The 20,386-nt window shown below is 39.4% G+C and overlaps 1 protein-coding gene and 1 non-coding gene across 2 annotated transcripts in view; one reads left to right on the forward strand and one right to left on the reverse strand.

Moving 5' to 3' along the window:
• Tafa1 (TAFA chemokine like family member 1) overlaps nucleotides 1-20,386 on the reverse strand; it is a 510,096-nt gene that overhangs the window by 54,445 nt on the left and 435,265 nt on the right. The window lies entirely within an intron of this gene.
• LOC142856657 (U6 spliceosomal RNA) lies at nucleotides 18,971-19,074 on the forward strand. Its single transcript, XR_012911698.1, has one exon. It is a non-coding gene; the product is annotated as a U6 spliceosomal RNA (small nuclear RNA).

Here is a 20,386-nt window from a genome sequence, read left to right on the forward strand (position 1 = left end):
GACACTCGGTGTCGCATCTGCTTTCTTCTACAGTAGAGATAGGGGAGGGAATAGTAGGGAATCACTAGCAAACTAATACATTTGTTTTTGCTATCTGTTTTCTAAGGGAGGGAACTGAGGCTTGATTTCTAAGTAATAAGCAAAAGTCTAGACATTAGTGCCAAGGGCAGTGTTAACTCTTAAAGCCAAACTGAGAAATTGCTATTTCCCACCACAGTGTTAAGGAAAATCAAACTTAGATTAACCACACGAACACAAAGCAAATAAGATCAGAGTCTGAAACAGAATCCTAGCTCATCAGATTTCAAAGCAGAAGCTGCCAGGCAGCATATCACATTGTCTCATTGATGTTTGGGGGTGGAGTCCATCCACATACTCCACAGGCTGCTCCATTCTTGGTGTATGAAGCACAGGAGAACTGTGCTCAGCTCTAGAAAACCATCCAGGCTTGTAGAAGCAATGTGTAAACTGCCTCAGATCAATAGAAACACAGGAGTCATTCAGCAAAAACCACCTTGGCCATGTATTAACCAGAGCAAGCATCTGACCTGTTGAGATGACTACTACTAATGAAGAAAACTAGGGAAGCAAACATGTTGGTGGAGACATGGGGAAAGAAGAGTCCTTCAGTGCTTCTGGTGGGCAGAGCTGCTGGGGAAAACAGAATGGAAGGCCCTCCAGACACTAAGAGCATTAAGAGCAGAACTATCATATGATGTAGCAATTCCATTCTGGGAATACATCCAGGAAAATTTAGAGCTAGCATTTGAAGAGGAATTTGTTCACACATGATTGTATGATCGATGCAAACCAAACCCCTTCACTAGATGAACAAATAAAATATAGAAGGAAAGAGGAAAGGAAAGGGGAAAGAGAGGGGTGGAATATGATTTAGTCCTTAAAATGGAAGAAAATCTGACACAAAGCATAACATAATATCTAATTCCTTTTCCTTTTAGATGATATTTGGTGGGTCTGGAACAAAGCCAAGGAATCTATGGATTCAGAAACTACACCAGCTTGGATTTGTGTCCACCGTGGTGTGGGAACACACAATGTATAGAGTTTAATCAGAACCTTAACTCATTTAAATGAGTCCACAGGGATTTTTCCAGGTAAAAATGTCTTCAGGGTAGTTTACCCCATGTCTTTCCTTTCAACAGAAGGAAAAGAAAATAAAAAACAATACAGAAAATGTTGTTCATCCTTGGTCTTTGTTTTCCCCCTGCAAACCAAATATGGGAACATCACAAAGAAACTACCTCTCAAACTCCAAAGTGACTTATGTTGAACCTCCAGGATTAAAAACTCATCCATAAGTAAAGTCAAGAATGAAAGGCTCCGGTAAACAACAGAGAGCTTGAGCAAACACTTGTACTGATTCATTTATTGGCTCCTTTTTTCATTCACAGAGAGGAGAGATCAGAGGGATTTCCAGAGGAACTTAGGCAGTTGGACTGCCAGGGAGGGAGTTCACTCAGAAATTCCCTCTGTAGTCTGGTTGCTCTGGGTTCTCCCTTTACTCCTAGGGGGAAAAAAAGCCTCTGTGTGGGAACCTCCACAGAGAATTTTGGCAAAAAGCTTAATGGAATAACCAAACCGAACAAACAAACAGACAAAGAAAAGCCATTGGTTTAAACAGAAAGGGAAAGAAAGAACTGTCTTAAAATATTAAGGTTCCATTACAGGGAAAAGAGGAAGTATTGAGAAATTCTTGTCTTTTTACGGCACAATTCTATGAGCCTAATGGGTTAACCTCTATGCATAGTTACACAGACAGAAGAAAAAAACACCTCATCCTCTCATTTCTAGTTTTTTGAACATATGTCACTTTTTCATGAGATATTTATGACACATGAGTGTAGCATGGTCTATATACAGACTAAGCTAAGAAGTGTGCATGAACAGAAAGTACGTTCCCTAGTTCCTATCAGTAAAGATGGAGTGTGTTAATGTAGTTTGAGGGAGACCAGCGTTGCTGTCTTTAGGGAGTTTTGGAGTCACCTCGCCTGTTTGTCTATCACCCATTGGTGATTCCCCAGCGAGATTTGGATCTGGCAGGTTTGGAATGGAACACTCCAAATTGCATTTTTAACTATTTCCCCAAACCTGCACAGATCAGTACTAATCTGAAGGGTAGGAACCATTCAATTTTAACTTCAGGATCCTGTTCCACTCTGAAACAAAGTGTCCTCAATAACTTTGGTGGTATATAGAGATGGTTACTGAATTAAAAATGTAAAAAGGAGAAGTTTTACAAATGTTTCAAGTTACCTAAATTAATAATAACATCGCAGATTAATATAAATAACTTATTTCAAAGGAAAATAACTATATTTTCTAAAAGAAATTAGCAAAAATAATGGCTTATTTTCTAATTTTTGATAGCTTTAATGCATATATTAATGTGAGAAAACAGGAGTTTCATATATGCTTCTTCATTTAATCTTTTGTGATATGTGGTTTTACTTAAAATATGTGAAGAGTGTCTCTTCTTGTGCAGATATATGATAAGACAGAGAAAGTACTATATTATAAGATGCTAACATGGCATTATTGCAGCTACCACCAGATATAATGTCTTACACTTGCAATCCCAGCACAAGGAAGCCGAGGCAGGAGAATTGCTATGAATCTCATACCAGATTGGGCTACCTAGTAAATCCATGGTGAGCCTGGGCTATAGTAGAGTGAGATGTTATCTCAAAACCCAAACAAACAAATAGAACATCAACCAAGGAAGAAATGATATTCATTGTACATCTCCAAAATACAAAGGAAAATAGTTTCCATGCTGTTACTGATAAGCCTTTGTTCTCTTTGTACTGTGAGAGAACTTATATCCAGGCAAGAATTTGTCATATTGGTAATTGTTCACTTTGAAATGTAGGTTCACTGAGTTAAGCAGATTTTGAAATGTTGGCACATTTCATCATATAATATCAAAACCAGAATCTTAATATGCCACTGCCAATCACGCCAGGAAAGTCTGCATGTATTGGGAACCTGTCAAGTTAAAGTTTTCCTAAATTGGAATTTTTCCCTTGAAAGCTTGAACTTTCTCATAGTCGTCAAATACTATGAATCATTGTCCTGAGAAACGACAATCTCATGTTTATGGGTGTGGGGAGGGTGTGCTGACAAATATTGAATCTGCATGACTATACCCATCAGTTTGAAAGGAATTAATAGTGGTATAAACAGGTTGGCTAATCAAGTTAGCAATGGGAACAAAGACAATATAAGTCTTTGAAGTTTTGTCACATGGAATACTTGTGTGCTCAAGTGTTTAGATTAGATGAAATTAACATGTTCACATAATTGCTAGTTCAATCTTGAGTGAATGTAATTACTTTAATTTACTGTAATCAGGTGTCAGTGAATGCTATAATAACTACTGGTGTGTTCTGGTTTCTGGAGACACTGATCTGACTGTTATGTGAACTCTAATCATCACTGACTTCAAATCAGGATTTTTGAAAATAATTTTGAACACTTGGACCCTTATGAGTGTCAGAGAATCACTAGTTAACAGTGAATATCTAATCCAGAGAACAACATAGAAAATGAAAACTCACAGGCCCTCACAAGACTGAAGATTTAATTGAATTTGCTACAAGCATTTATTAATCAGGAGTTTTCTTTAGAAATATGAATTCCACAATATGGTAGTTTCTCAAAAAATTGGGACTAGATCTTCCTCAAGACCCAGATAAACCACTCCTGGACATATATTCAAAGAATGCTCCATCCTACCTCAAGGGCACTTGCTCAACTATCGTCATGGTGGCCTTATAAAAGCCAGAAACTGGAAGCAACCTATATGTCCCTCAACCAAAGAATTAATAAAGAAAAAGTGGTACATTTACACAGCAGAGTATTATTCAGCTATTAAAAACAATGACATCATGAAATTTGCTGGCAGATGCTTGGAACTAGGAAAGATCATCCAGAGTGAGGTAACCTAGACCTGGATAATAAACTTGGTAAGTAGTCACTTATAAATGGATATTAGCCATAAAGAAAATGATAACCATGCTACAATCCACAGACCCAGAGAGGTTTAGTAGCAAGGAGAACCCAAAGGGGGACACATGACTTTCTGTGAAGGGGAAATAGAATAGGCATTGCCAATGAATGGGGATGGACACAGGAGAACTCAGGTATGGGGAGAATGTAGGGAGAGTACTGGGAGAGACAACTGGAGTCAGGGGACATCACTGGGATGAGATAGAAACCTAGTGTGATGGAAACTCACTGGAATCTATGAGAATGACTCCAGTTAAGACTCCTAGCAATGGGGGATATAGAGCGTGAACTGGCTATCTCCTGTATTCAGGCAAAACTTTCAGTAGTGGGATTGGGACACCAACCCAGTCATAAAACTTTCAATCTACAATTTGTCCTGTCTACAAGATGTGCTCTGTTAAAGGTGGAAAAGAAGTTGTGGGAGTGGCCAGCCATTGACTGGTCCAGCTTGAGACCCAGACCATGAGAGGAAGCCCACTCTTGACACTGCCTGGAGTGCCAGGACCAGAAGTAGTATAGCCCAGAGACCTAGGGAAGAACCAAACATGACTGACAAAAAGTCAATGAAATGATTCCTAAAGGTATTCTGCTGTACTCATAGATTGGTGCCTAGCCCAGTGGTCATCACAAAGGCTTCACCCAGCAACCAGTGGTAAATAGATGCTGAGACCCACAGTCAAACAGTAGGCAGAATTGAGGGAATCCTGAAAAAAGAGGAGGAAGGATTATAGGAGCCAGGAGAATCAAGGATACAAGAAAACCCAGGAATCAACTATCCTGGGCTCATAGGGGCTCACAGAGTCTGAACTGACACCCAGGGAGCCTGCATGGGACTGACCTAGGCCCTCTGCATACATGTTATAGGTGTATAGCTTGGTCTTCTTGTGGGGCTCCTAATAGTGGGAGCAGAGACTGTCTTTAATTCTCTTATCTGCTTTGGGACCCTTTCCTCTTACTGGATTGCCTCCTCCCACCTTACAAGGCAAAGAGGTGCCTAGTCTCACTGCAATTTGATATACCATGACTGATTGATATCAATGGGAGACTTGTTCTTCTCTGGAAGAGGAGGCATATATGGGGTGGAGGTGTGTGGGGGGGATCTAGAAGGAGAGGAGGGAGAGAAAACTATGGTTGAGATATAAAAACAAAAATATATAAATAAATTTTTTAAGAAGTAAAAAAACCCCTGAATTCCAGACATGTCTTAAGATGTTACAGGATGTGACCAGACTCTTTCTTTCCCCTTTGCTGAAAATCCCAGCTAGTTTAGTTCATTTATTGCAGTTACTTCCTGCAGCACATGTGAGCTTGAATCCCCCAGTAAGTCCATTACAACAAAAGGTGGCAAGCATTTGCTTGCATTAAATGTACCAGATTAACATCCTCCTTTGTGTCTACTCACAGTGACTGGTGAAGTGCATCCTATCTCCTATAACTTCAGCTCTTCATCTTCCAGATGGAGACACAAGTTTGTTCTCTAGCACAGTGGTTGTATCAATGATGCAATGGATAGGTTCTTGCCATATCACAGAGCATGGCCAATCTTCACTGTCAATTGACTGGGTCTAGAATCACCACCCACACATCTGGGTGTCAATCAGGGTGTTTCCGGAAAGGTTTAACTGAAGTGGGATGCTGGACTGAATAGAAAAGAAGTGACTTGAGCATCAGCATTAGTAACCACTCTCTGGTTCCTGACTGAAGTCTCAGACTCCTGATAATACACCTAAGCCACCATGACGGACTTTATACTCAAACACTGTGCTCAAATAAACCCTTCCTTCTCAAAGTTGCTCCTGTTGTATTTCTCACAGCAGTGAGAAAAATACATGATATAAAGATGTGGTGTGATTCTGTCATGATCAACATTTTCACTGGGTATTTATATTACCCTGTAACTGATATGTTTTATTGACAAACACACATGGAACAATAGAGGCCCAGGAAATTTGTTCAAAATCAACAGAGAAACTTGGATTTCATCATAGAGAGGGCTGCAAATTTTTGTCCTTGGTGCCAAGAAGTGCATTCTAAACAGGTCCTGAAATATAGTTCTAAGCAGCCCTCACAGTTGGCATGGTTGCTGACAGTTTGAGGGGTGGTGTATTTTCAGGGAGGAGACCCTCCTTATGCTGCTGTGCTGTCTGATCATACAGATGTGTCTGTCTGAGGAAGCCCTCCAATAAAGATCAATCAAAAGAACATGGGAAACAGGCACAATACTCAGTATTTCAGTAATATTGATGCATAATTTATCACCTCAGCATTTTTTTTTGGTAGAGAGAACTGTTCAACACTGACACAACTTTCAACATTTATAAGAATAAAAATACACTTCCACCTGTGGAAAAATTAAATACCACAAACATGGGTATTTTCTCCTTTAGCTGAATCCAGACATTTAAATAGTAAAATTTATAGTTTAGATAAATGAAATATCTTGGGGCATTTTGACTCTAGTTAAAGACACCCAGACTTCGTCACAGAATTCTATTAGGTTTCTTCAAACTTTTCCTAACAGCATAATCTTTGGGATTTAGTTGAAGGCAATTGACATTCTCTTTTATTTGCAATTAAACTGTGAGGGTTTTCAAACACTCAGGGACCCATCATAGTATTTCCAACTTTTCATAATTTTGAGAATGACCTTCTTTGGGTTAATTGGATCCCAAAGGTCCCCTCATTTCTTATATTTTTAATTTGTTTCATCTTTGGTTTACTGTCAAAACTTTGTGGAAATGAAACATTGCAATAAACTCCTATCTAGTTTAGAACAGTGTTTAAAATAAGCAACCAACACATAAGTAACCTCAATGTGACTGATAAATTCTTTTATTTATTTATTTATTTATTTATTATGTATGCAATATTCTGTCTGTGTGTATGTCTGCAGGCCAGAAGAGGGCACCAGACCTCATAACAGATGGTTGTGAGCCACCATGTGGTTGCTGGGAATTGAACTCAGAACCTTTGGAAGAGCAGGCAATGCTCTTAACCACTGAGCCATCTCTCCAGTCCCTATAAATTCTTGAAAAACTTTAATTCTGATATAAAAATACCAAGTGGTACAAAGGGAACTCCTTTTCCTAAATGGTCACATGCTATCCAGCTAATCAACTCAGTGCTCACCTTGTACAGACAACTGCTACAGACAACATCCTTTAATGGGTTGCTTCAGACTTAGTGCATCCTTGCTCAGGTAGCTTTTCTAGGTGACATGTACTGGACGGGTAGAGCACATTAACTCCTACATCTACTTTACAAGTTCCATACAGCAGAGTGAGCTAGTAGTCCCATTCCAGAGAAGAGGAAAATGGAAGCATAGAAAGATCAAGAAATTTTTTTCCAAATTATAAAGCTAACAAATGATGAGACTGAGATTTGAACCCATGTCTCACCGATCTCAAGGGCCAGGCTTTGCTGATATTCAAGGCATTGCACAGATCATGGACTGGTCAGATGGTTTGAACAACATGGGCTTTTTTCAGACTAGAAAGAGTGGCATTCTCTGTGAAGAACTAAAGATTGCACATCCTACGTGAAACGCATGTCACAGGCATATAAACCATAAACACCCTGTTTTTCAGTTTGCTTCTCTCATGCTGACAAAAATCAATCAATAATAATAGCATTCACACACACTTCTTTCATTTAACAACTAGTTACCGAGGCTGCTAAAATTTCTTTTAATAAGAACCTACCAAAGAAGGAAAAGTCTACATTTTACCAAATTTAGGTGAAATGTAGGTAAAATGTTTTTAAAAAGCACTGAGTTGAATGAAGTTGGAGATTCCTAGCTCAAGGCATATTTGCACTAGCATTTCATTACAATAATAACTGCTCTATAGCATTTCAACTCCCGAGAAATTATAGTTCAAGGTGCCAATAACTGAGCTACTGCAGGAAAATGACTGGTAAGAAGGTCAGAATAATTGACAAATGTCGATAACCAACATCCAAATTCAATAGAATTGATATAGGTTTTTTTTTCAAATCAAGGATACACAAAGCTCTATAAAGTAATAACAAGTTACTTACATTTACTGGGATACCTAGAGAAGAATTAAACCATTTTAAGACAAGTCTCATAAAATACACTAACTGGTTTTCACAATTGCCAAATGTGTTATGGTTTTGATTTGATATCTTCCCCTCAGACTAACATGCATGAAGCCTTCTTTCCCGAGCTGGCAGCACTGTTTTGAGAAGTGGTAAAATCTTTTAAACATGGGATACAGCTGGCAGACATGGATACATAGGTATAGAATTTAAAGACTCTAGGTGCCTCCAGTATAGTCTCAGCTCTTTGCTTCCTGATCTGCTGAGATGTAACATGTACTATAAATTCCCACCACTGTGGACCAAACACGACTGTCATTCTTTGCTACCATGATAGACTACATACCCTTAAAAGTGTAGGCGGACACAACGCTTCTCATGAGTCACTTCTGTCTGTTATCTGTAGAAGCGATGTGACTGATAAAGATAACTGGTACCATAAGTGGCATCCTTGGGCTGTAAATCTGACCATGTAGTTCATACATTTATCACCAGTTCATGAGAAGAACGTGAAAGAGTTAGAAGCTACAAGAGTTATAGAGTTCTATAAATAGGGCTCATTCTGGTGAGAGTTTGAAAGACTATAATCTGGAAAGGTATGTTTATAGAAAGGAGTAGACACATAAAGTCTCAGATGAGAGTAAGTTTTCTATTGGTAATTGGTATAGAGGCCACTTTTATTACAACTTGGCAAAGAATCTACCTGTGTTCTGCCTAGGTCCTGGTAATTTAAATGAGGCAAAGTTGAAAAAAAATGGACTATTTTGTTTGGTGGAGTAAATTTTAAGACCATATAATACCCTTCTGTGGCAGAGTTATTGCCACTGCAGATAAAACAAGACCAGAACACATCTCAAGGGAGCAGCAGAATGAACTGTCTTCCTGTGGTGCTGAGTTTACAGGAAGCAGAAGTAAATATTACAGTCACGGAGAATTGTGCTAAGAGCCTAGAAAAATCCTATGAAGCCTGGGAATATGAAAGTCCTGGGGAGTCATCTGAGATGCTATTGTGTGAGGCTGTGAAGGGTAAGATGTCATGGAGATCCCATGATGCTGGAGACAAGGCACTGTGTGGAGCTGTCACGTTCAAAATTCCATGTGTTCTACAGGGGACAGAGCTCTAGGTTAGGGCTTTCCAAGCTGCTCAACTCTTGACACAGACCCAGAGCAACAACACTTGGGTGCTTTACTATAATTGTTCGTTACCAACCTTTTATTCTTCCCTTTGGAATGGTAAGGGTTTCTTTGTGTCAGTTTTTTAATGAAAGTATGTAAGCTGTGTTTTGATTTTTACATGGACTTATAGTTAAGAAACTGACTTGAGTATCAGAACACACTGAACTTAGCTATGCCAATGCTTATGATAACTGGGCCAGTAAAAAGACATCTTTTAAAGTTGTACTCCTTGCCTATTGTATTATGAGATGACCACAAACCTATGGGGCCAGAGCGAGATGCTATGATTTGGATGTAAGACATCTCCAACAAGCACATGCATTTGATTGCTTGTTCTCCTGACACTGTGTACTAATTTGGGAGGTTGTGGAATCTTGCAGGGCCTTAGCTGGCATATATAGGGCATTAGAGGTGATTAAGGAGTAAAGGCTAGCTTGCTGAGTGCCTCAGCTGTCTGCTTCTGGCTTATTCTCTCTGCTTCTTAATCCACAACGATGTAAGCTCCAGTCCTAGGCATCCCTTCCACACTACAATCGGCTGTATCTGCTTAAATCATGAACCAAATGAAACGTTCTTTCTTTAAGTCACCTCTGCCAGGTACTCTACTGCAGTGATATAAAAGTAATGAAAACAGAATGGTTTAGTGGGGTGTCATCTGAGACATCACTCTTATCTAAATCATGACTTTATCAGTAGGCACAAGACAAATTGCTTCCCTTTCCTAATTCTCTACGAGAGCCAAGAGGATATAGGAAAAACAAGTAGATTCATTTAAACCAGTATTAGATAGGCAGTGGAGGTGGGGTAGAGTAATTTAATACAAACAAATGGTTATTTTGAAAACTGCTGGCTGGAATCAGTTGCACATTAGGCAAAGTCTGCTGGGGAGTTAATGGCAGCAGTTATTTTCCCCCAGCTGGCTTAAGTGTGATAAGGTGTTGCAGCTGGCCACCAAAAGAGATGATGCAACTTGTGGCCTTACTTGCAGAAAGCATTAGGGACAGACAGTTGCTTGTGCTGGGTGGATTTGAGGCATAAGATACTGGGGACAGTCATAACTTGGACCTCTGATAGTGGCTTTGTGCCTGTGTAGATATGGCCACCTCCACTTTCTTGAAATTCCAGTAATCCCTCTTTGTATGCAAGAGCACATGTCACATGGAAAGCAATCGAGGCCAGGTTTAAAGCAGCCCTGGTTATGATTCTTGCCTTGAAATTAAACCTCAGCAAGCAAATTGTTTCCTTTTTCCCTGAGAAGATTTTTAAATCCAATTTATTTGAGATTTCTATTTAAATTGAAAATACTGTAGCATCTCATGCAAAGTGAAATCAATCTCTTCAGAAACAGGGGGAGGGGAAGGAGGAAGGGAGGATGTGGGCCAAGCGTATGTAGATTAAAACTTGCTTCTTCAAAGCCTCTGCAATATGAGCATCCACTTCTGCCTGTAAGATTAATGGTGGATCCCTGGGACAGAACCACTCTGTTTAACTGCTTTTCTGGTTGCTTAATAAGCATCTCCAACTTAATATATTTAAGCCCAGGCTTCTTGGAATGCTTCTGCCAGCAACTTTCATGGGCTTTGACTGTTCAGAAAAGAGTCAACACATTAGTCTCTGAAGCCAGTCTCCAATTCTCCTCCTTATGACACTCTCCACACCCAATTAGCAGCTGCTTAGCTGCACAATAGGCCCTAATATTTGCTGAAGGAATCAGTGAAAACATTGTTAATATATTTTGGACCTCATGAAGCATTACGCAGATTTGGGTATATGGGGCTTATGAGTTACTTCCTGCTGTAGGGGAGAGCCTACATGTTTTAACAAAGACCAGGTGAGTTCTATGGCTTACAAAGCCAGAATATCTGCCTCATTGCAGAGAACATAAATATTTTAATATTTATATAGCATATTATTTTGTTTGTGTGGTGTGTATGATATATGTATGCATGTTTGAATGTATATAAATGGCATGTGTGCACACATATATGCATATATACATATATATACATATATCTATTAGGTGGTCTGAGATTGACATGTGGAGTTTTCTTCAGCCCCTCAACCCTCATACATACCTGTTTAAAAAGCTATACAATTTTCTTCATAAACTGACCCCTGTCCAGTGTCTTTTAAGATGCTTTCTCCCTCTATCCCATATATAGCAGCTATGAAACACTGTGGCATCTTGAGGACTGAATGCCACCTTTTTTCTCTGGCACATAGTTTTCCACTTGCTGAGTTTGGAGCTGAGAATGCCTTTCTTCTTTGTTTTGGCAAAACAAAAAAAAAAAAAAACCAAACAGTTGCTGTCAAGAGTCAGTAGAATTGAAAAACTGCCAATATTGGTGGAACTGTCTTTGAATTTCCTGCTTTGTGGAAAAGTCTTTTGGATAGTATGGGCCCATAGGCTGAAGATTGGATGCCCCAATGATACAGAAGAACTTTGGGTAACTGTTCAGGCAGAGAGATGTTTCTGTCAATTCTAGAGATTTGGAAGTTTTTTACAATGCACTTCCTGTTTACCTAGGTAATATTATATTCTTCTAGAGTCTTTGATGGAGTTGATGAATATATAGTTATAATTATAGTTTTCCTTAGTTATGATAAAAGATAAAGTAGATATAAATCTTGTAACTGTAATTCTTGCTTGATACCTATTTTGTTATATGTAATTTTACTATGTTAAAGTTAAAATTTACCTTTTTATTTAGACAGAAAAGATGTGGGATTTACCTTTGTATACTGTGAATATGTTTTATTGCCATTGGTTAATAAAGAAGCTGCTTATGGCCTATGGTTTAACAGTGTAAAGCCAGGCTGAGAGAGATATAGAAACAATAGGCAGAGTCAAAGAGAAGCCATGCAGCCACCCACAGGAGACAGACTCCTTCACTCTGATTCTCGTGGTAAAATACAAAATAATGAAAATGGGTTAATTTAAGATATAAGAGTTAGCCAGAAATATGCTTGAGCTATTGGCCAAACAGTATTGCAATTAATACTGATTTCTGTGTGATTATTTGGGTCTGAGCTTCCAGGTATGAACAAGCAGCAGCCTCCTGCCGATAGAGGTGTTTGTGTGTGTGTGTGTGTGTGTGTATGTGTGTGATGCAGGTGTGTGTGTGTGTGCATGATGCAGTTGTGTGTGTGTGATGAAGGTATATGTGTGTGATGCAGGTGCGTGTGTGTATGATGCAGGTGTGTGTGTGTGCGCGCGTGTGATGCTGATGTGTGTATGTGTGTGATGAAGGTGTATGTGTGTATGATGCAGGTGTGTGTGTATGTGTGTGTGTGTGTGAGTGAATAAATAACCATTGAGAGAGTTTTCTGTTTCACAGACCCAAAGCCTTACAGAGAATAATTTTCATTTGAAAAACTTCCCTTTTATGTTATAGAAGTTGCTCGATGTTATCTCAAACATTGCTAAAAAACTCTTCCTGGTTTCTCCTTTAGGAGGGGCCACTGAATTGCTGGAAGTATGAAGAAACCAACTAGATGTGCACAGGTGTTCTGAGCCCATTATAAGCATCACTGAGAATTCTCCTCAACTCTTCTGTCAACTTGCCACACCATGTTCTGATTTGTTAAACAAAGAGAGTGGCAAAGTTGAGAATACCTAATGAGACAGAAAATGCAGCTGCCACCACCCAGGAGAGCGCAAGAGTCACAGCGATGGATCTGCTCAGACTTCCAAAGACCAACTTCAATGCTGGGCTCCGGCAGCCCTATTTGTTCCCAAATCTCATTGGATGATTTTAAAACTCTGTCCCTTTTCTGGGAAAGGCTCAAGACTCAAGTATTCCATAAATAGGGAAATAATCCCTTAGTAGAACTATTTCTATGTGATTTATGTTTCCTGCTCCTAAATTTAAACTCAAAATAAAATGGTAACACTATCTATCCAGCAATGTGATTTTTTAAACAATGCCTAAACCTGATAATACTAAACACTAGGGCTAGGGAGATGGCTCAGTAGGTAAGGGCATTTGCTGTGCAAGCAGGAGAAATGAGTGTAAATTGTAAACAAACTTGTAAAATCTTGGCTAGGCCATACTGTCTATAACCCCATTATTGGGGTGTGGAGATAGGAAAGTCTAGGGAGCTTGCTGGCCAGCCAGCCCAGCCAAAGCAGTAAGGTTCAGGTTCAGTGACTCTATCTCAAAAATAAAGTGGAACATTAAGAGGAAAACAGCCAATGTTTCCCTCTAGCCTCTGTACACTTGTGCATCGAGTGCACATACTCCACCCCACATGCACACACACACACACACACACACACACACACACACACACAGAAATGCCACAAACACATACCAACTATTAGTAATGTACCGGTCTCTTTAGCCGAATCTTCTAAAACTAAACATATACCTACTCTTCAATCCAGCAATTTCACTCCTAGTTTTATAGCCAATGAAAATATACACTTATATTTGCCATAAGATGTGCATATAGATGTCTACAAAATGACACACAATGTTCCAAACTTGTTCAAGAAAGGTTGGACAAAATTCAAAACATGAACTATTGTGGTGTATTTAGCATGTGGAAAACTCTACACATTGTGTAGTGTAGTGGTGAGAAAAAGAATAAGTATTACATGGAACAATATAGAACATCATTACAAGCTGTTTTAAAAATACACTGCAGAATTGTATGATTAATTGTATGATTAATAATTAAAAAAGACATAAACTGACTCATGATAACAGAAGTAAGGAGTAGACACCTGTGACTGTAAGGTAGAAAGGATGTAAGTGAGCCAAGATGCAGGCACTATTGTTTGTCATGGGATACCTGTAACATGTGTGTGTCCATTCCAGAAGCTATTTAGTTTTGCATAAAGATCATTATTTTGCATAATTATAAAGATAAAAAGAAAACAATTATTGTTATAAACTTGTACACTCCGCTTTAATATTAATGCTAGGAACATTAATAATTATAGCCAATATTGGTATGACATTTGTATCTATCTACTTGTCAAAAAGTTTGATCTTGGTAACAAATCCTATGAATATTTTTTAAAAAATGGGTATTAGAAAATAATTCACTTAGGCTTATGTAGGTGAGACTCCAGATCTTGTTAAATGGTTTTTAGCAGTAGATATTTGACCATGAAGTCATCTTAATCCATAATTAAAACAGATACTAGTCCGTGAAATTGCTATTTTAATCCTCTACTTTCAGAAATGTAGGAAGTGATGTGGGTTTGTTGTTGTTTTGTTTTTGTTTGAGTCAAGACTCACAATCTTCCTACTCCAGCTTCCTAGGTGTTGGTATGTGTTATCATATCGGGCTGAGACACAACAATTAAGGCATTCAAACATGAATTCTTCATAATTGAGTCGCAGGTTCCCAAGTCTCAATTTCTGAGACAAGTGGGCAAAGTTCCAGGCATGTTTCTGCATGCGTTGAATGGCTGCTGGTTTCTGAAGGCTGGCACTCTCTCTGTCTGAGCAGCTTAAGGTCAGGCCCCTGAAAATGAGACCCCAGCATCGAAAACAGGGTTTTGAAGGATGAGAACAGAAGCTTTTCACATCTGACCCTAGCAGGAGACTTTCACTCCCAATGCCTAGGGTGAGCACAGCGAACCAGAATGATTCTGACAAGGATGTGGGACCTAAGGCAATCAGTTCAGCAGATCACATCTCATCTGAGAGAAATTCACCACACTTCTAAAAGTCAGTGGGAAAACAGTCATTCTAAGAGACAAAGCCAATAACGCGATAAGCGGGATTGTATCCCCAGTGTCGCCGTTATCTTTTCCACTTTCCTTGTTTCTCTCTAATGCTACTTAAAAAAAAAAACTACATTAGAGACTATGTTGAGGTGATGATTTATTTAGTTCACTTTGTTATAGTCTCTTGTGGATTTGTTGGCATATCTGACCACTACCTAAGTCTACTTTTCATGGAGAACAGACATGGGATGCAGTCACAAGGATAATTTTCAAACTCGTGAAACAAACATGAAGAACCAGTGATATTTTTCACAGGAATATCACGGGATGGGTAGTCACTGTTCTCAGAGTCTACATTTAGCGATATTATGCTGCTAGGTGTGTGTCTTCTCTCCAAGTTCATGCCTTTCTGCGCTTGCTTGTCCTCTTCCCTCAGACTACTCCCGAAGCTTCCAGTTGTAGAGCGAGCTGCATGGCTCTGCTGTCTTCCTAGGAGTGGTTTGGGCAGTTGGTGCAATTTCCGAGAGTAGGGAAAGAGTATGGAAATCCACTCTTGTGTAAAGATTCAGCCTCTCATGTTGTCAAGTATGACAAGACTGTCATATATCACCACTGTAAGGCATCCAGGAGAAATGGTTAAAGAAGAGGCTTCTGTGATTTAGAGACTTCAACTTAGTTACTCGATCTTGTGATCTTCTCGTTCCTTTCTTATACAGGATTCCCAAACATGCTAGTGATACTGTAGTACTAGAAAACAAGCTATGTAAAGTGCCCATGTAATGATCTGACACTTAAATTTTAGTGAAGACTTGCAGTATCTGGAAGTTTTATTTACTTAAAGGTGTTACATTGTCTTACATACATACTATTTAACACCAAACTCTGATCTTATCCACCTTTCTCATGGTGACCTCCTGGAAGCCTTTTTTTATTTAGATTTTTATCTATTGTACTATGGTCCATATTTCAGGTATTTTTTAGGCCTTGAAAATACAATACAAAAAAATAAAAAAATTATGCTATCTGTAGGAATGATATTTTGGGGAAGAGAGGAGATAAAGTATAAATAAACACACATTTAAGTCACTATATATTCTGCTCAAGAAAGCAAATAAACACCAACTACAGCAAAACTATTGGGTAGAGTCACTAGATACTGGAACTGAGTAAAGTAGGGAAGGCCACCTTGAACCCTGTTCTGAGCAGCTGTCAAATTGGAAGGCTGAGGGATCAAGACAAGGAATGACACTTTCTTTGCATGGGTCTACTTGATTTATTTCAGGAAAACATGGCAGATAGATTGATATGAGCTCTTATCTGAGGGAACCATTCTCCCATTGTCCAATGTCCCTGGAGAAAAAGGCAAACCAAACAATATCATTGCCGCTATCTTGTGGGCAGGTGTACCTGGAAAACAGTGTCACCCCACAAAAAGCCTTCTCATAAAGAAATGCTGAGCATACAGAGAGATTGAATTATCTATCATCAACTCACATCAACCTTGTGGTTCATCACCATCATACCTTTCAACATTTCCTCTTCTTTACCCAGGAGAACCTTATAGCCACACTTCCCAGCATCATATTCTGTGTGTTTCTGGCTTAGATACAGCATCCAAAATCAGAGGAAGATGGAAGAGACATAGCAACCGTTATTCTCTGGTGGTATTTTTCTGGCAGACAATTCAGAGCAGCAGCTGCTGGGGCACTAGAGAGTTCTTGAGTGGCTGGGATAATGGACAGTGGCTTGCTTTCACATCTGTGGGCTCTTCCCAATCAATCAGTCTGATCTTAAAAGCAGTGGGGACCATCCACTCGGATGTATTCACAATCACTTCAAGGTTTCTTGGGTGTGGACTACTAACCATTTCCTTATTCGGCTTGCCCTAACCCTCCTGTCAGACATCCAACCATGACATTCATACATCCTACATCTATCTAATCAGGCTATCTAGAGTGGCTCCTATAGCTCTATTTAAAGCAAACTGATGTACTATTCATCCCTCTTCATCGGTTCAAAGCAATTTATTAGTCAAAACGGTACTTTACCAAAAGTTATTATCACTAATTGACTGGAAAATCCTACGTGATTTCCAGGTAGGCTGTTAATTGCTTAACACACATTTTATTCAGATAAATGCCCACGGATGAGAAACAAGTAAGGGGCCAATATTTGTGCATTATGTATCCATGTTCCAACCAGAGTGACTGTTCCCTTGATTCCAGTACAACTCAACCAGTGGGAGGTCAGTGTTAACACCACCATTTCATTCCAATCCCCCCAGCTCTTCTCATGCAAGGATATTTAGTTCTAAAGAATTTCACCCTGTTTTGTGTCTTGTACCTAGCGCAGCCACCAAGATACCAATTCTGGCAGCCAGGACTCCAAGTATGCTTTTGAGTTTCAGTCTTTACAGTGTCTCTACATGTGGTAAGAGCCTCTCTGCTTCCCGGATTAAAAGGCTAAACTGCCATAAACAGTTTAAGTCATCAGTTCAAACCACTGAAGTTAAAAGATAACCAAACCAGAATTTGAACACAAATTATCTTATACCAGAGCCAGTGGCCTGGCCAGCAGCAGAGTAGAGCTGCCCCTGCCCCTGCTCCTGGGGACAGTCACTGTAACCTTTCCTGTCTTACTGGCTCTCTCTCTCACTTTTCAAAAAAAGAGAATAAAAGAGCCATTCTTGACTGTGAGCAATAAATGAGGCATAAATTATGCTTTTTCCATATTTTTCCTCTCCTGTGACTTTGCAAGGAACTAACCACATTGACAAAGAGCCATTTGACACCTTGCAGACTTCATTTTTTACTACAAATGATGTAGCTATTGTTGAGTTGGCAGATTTTTTTAAGTCTCACAGGCAACAAACACGTCTCACTTAGAAATCAGATTTGACGATAATAGAATAGTGCTGATCATGTGGGCCCTGGGTTGGATGCAGAGAACAAGGGAGGTTCCTTATAAATCTCAACAGCATTGCCACACCAGCTATGGATGTTAATAGGGGTCCGGAGGAGCACAAATACTGTAATTGAAATCCACGGATATTCTCAAAACTTCATTTTACTCAATTGTTTCAGTGCCCTTGTGGACAAGCCTTGATAGGAATGGATAACAAGCAGTCCTGTGACTGATATGTGTTTCCTTTTCTTTTGCTTGTCCCAACAGAACCCAGCCACTAAGATGCTCAGCCTCCTACCACGTGGCCAGGAAGGTACTTGGCTTCTCTGTCACAAACACAAATACTGCCCATTAATCTTTATGACATCCCCAAGTCAAAAACACAGTCTCAGAGTCACAGTGTGGGACTGGAAGTAAAACGTGTTCTTTACATATCTTTTAACTGATACAGCATTGATGTGTCATTTACCTCTTAGTCTAGGGGCCAAGAATCATCCTTTCATTTTGTACCATTGTGGCATAAGCAATACATTTAGGCTGTGTTCCTTTCAGTTTGAATTAAAAGCTCAAACTGATTATAAATCTGAAGGAAAAAGAAACCTTGAAACCTTCTGTGTTTGCCTATGGGTATGTTTGTGTTGCTGTGTTAAACAGTGCTAATGAGACAGCTGTACGAACCTGAGGTTTACTTTCTTATAGTTGTAGAGTCCAACTTAGGTCCATAAGAGTCTTCTCTATGTGTCCTTTGAGGGGGATGTATATCATGGTCTTGAGCCCAGGAAAATAAGAGAAGCAACAGAGTCAAACAGTTTTATCAGCATTAGCATGTTGAAGGAAGCACAACACAACCTAAACATGACTCACCAGGTCCTACCTTTCAGACACCTTGTACTGAGAATTAACTTGCAGCACATGAATTTGGGAAGGTTGGTTATTTAGGGGTACTGATCCATAACACAGCACCTCATATCAGTATGTTTTAAATATAATAATGTATCAAGACCTCAGAAACAGGAAGTGACTTGCAGCATTGGAGAAAAATCCAAGTGTTACTGCATAATTGCATCTTGCACATGGCCACAGCAAGGAGTCTGTGTTATTTTTCCTATTCAAAAGAAAGAGCTAGCTTTGGTAGTACAGTTATTAAAATTAGAATGATACATAGATTAGCAAGACCTCTATATAAGGATGACATAAACATCTGTGAAGTGTTTCACATTTTTAGCTGGGAGTAGTAGGTCACTATTATAACCTTGGCATGTGGCAGGCTAGGCCTACTGTGAATAGGAGGCCAGCATGAACTATTTTGATGGAGGAAGGTCACTGGTTAAAAAATAAAGAAACTGCTTGGCCCTCATAGGTTAAAACATAGGTGGGTGGAGTAAACAGAACAGAATGCTGGGAGGAAGAGGAAGTGAGCTCAGACGCTATGCTTCCCCTCTCCCGGGCAGACGCAATGAAGCAAGCCGCCAGGTCAGACATACTGAATCATTCCCAGTAAGACTGGTGCTACACAGATTACTAAAAATGGGTTAGGCAAAATATGAGAATTAGCCCGTAAGAGGCTAGAGCTAGGGGGGCCAAGCAGTGTTTAAATGAATACAGTTTGTGTGTTGTTATTTTGGGGCCCAAGCTAGCCAGGTGGCCAGGAGCTGGGCTGTGGGAAGAGGCCCGCAGCTCATACAACACTATTCAGTGAGTTTCAGACTTTGCCCAGAAGACACTATATAGGACCCTGTTTCAAAAATTAAGAAACATAGGAGTTATCCCTTAAGTCTTTACTAAAACACATGCACAAAGCATACACACATGCACAACACATTCACACAGAAACCACACTACACCACCAACACATCCCATGCAACACATAAACCACACATTTACATACACACACCACCACCACCATCATCACACAAGCATCTCATATATGAAACATCATATACACATATTGCATATCCCCCACATACACTATACACATATACATATCCCCACATTACACACATAAATGCTGTACACACATCACCACGACCTCCATGGAAGACAGAGACAAACAGATACACACACACTTCATCACAATCACAAATAGTCAGAGACATAGACACAGACATATACAGGGAGAGACAGAGAGAGACAATACAATTCTATACAGTATACGGCTTCTAACTATGGAGAATAATCACTGATAAACATTCTGATTGACCAGACATTATTTCTGCTTCCGTGACATTGATTCTAACTAGGTCTGACATTTTGTTTGTCTCTGCATTACCCAATCTTAGCAAAAATATTAATTTAGTTAACCTGATAACCATAAAAAAAATCTACTTATCTAATCATAATCCTTGGGGGATGGCTCCAAGTGGAACCCAATATATTAAGGAGTATTTAACTAAAACCTAAGGTTTCAAGAGAGTAGTTTTATCTCAGTATTTCTAAAGTGGGCATGGTGATATTCATATTTAGGGATATCTATATATGTCCAAATATAATTATATTTATATTATATCCATGATTATAGGCTATGAAAACCGTCAG

This window comes from Microtus pennsylvanicus, chromosome 8 (assembly GCF_037038515.1).
Source record: "Microtus pennsylvanicus isolate mMicPen1 chromosome 8, mMicPen1.hap1, whole genome shotgun sequence".
In the NCBI taxonomy this organism is placed as follows: domain Eukaryota; kingdom Metazoa; phylum Chordata; class Mammalia; order Rodentia; family Cricetidae; genus Microtus; species Microtus pennsylvanicus.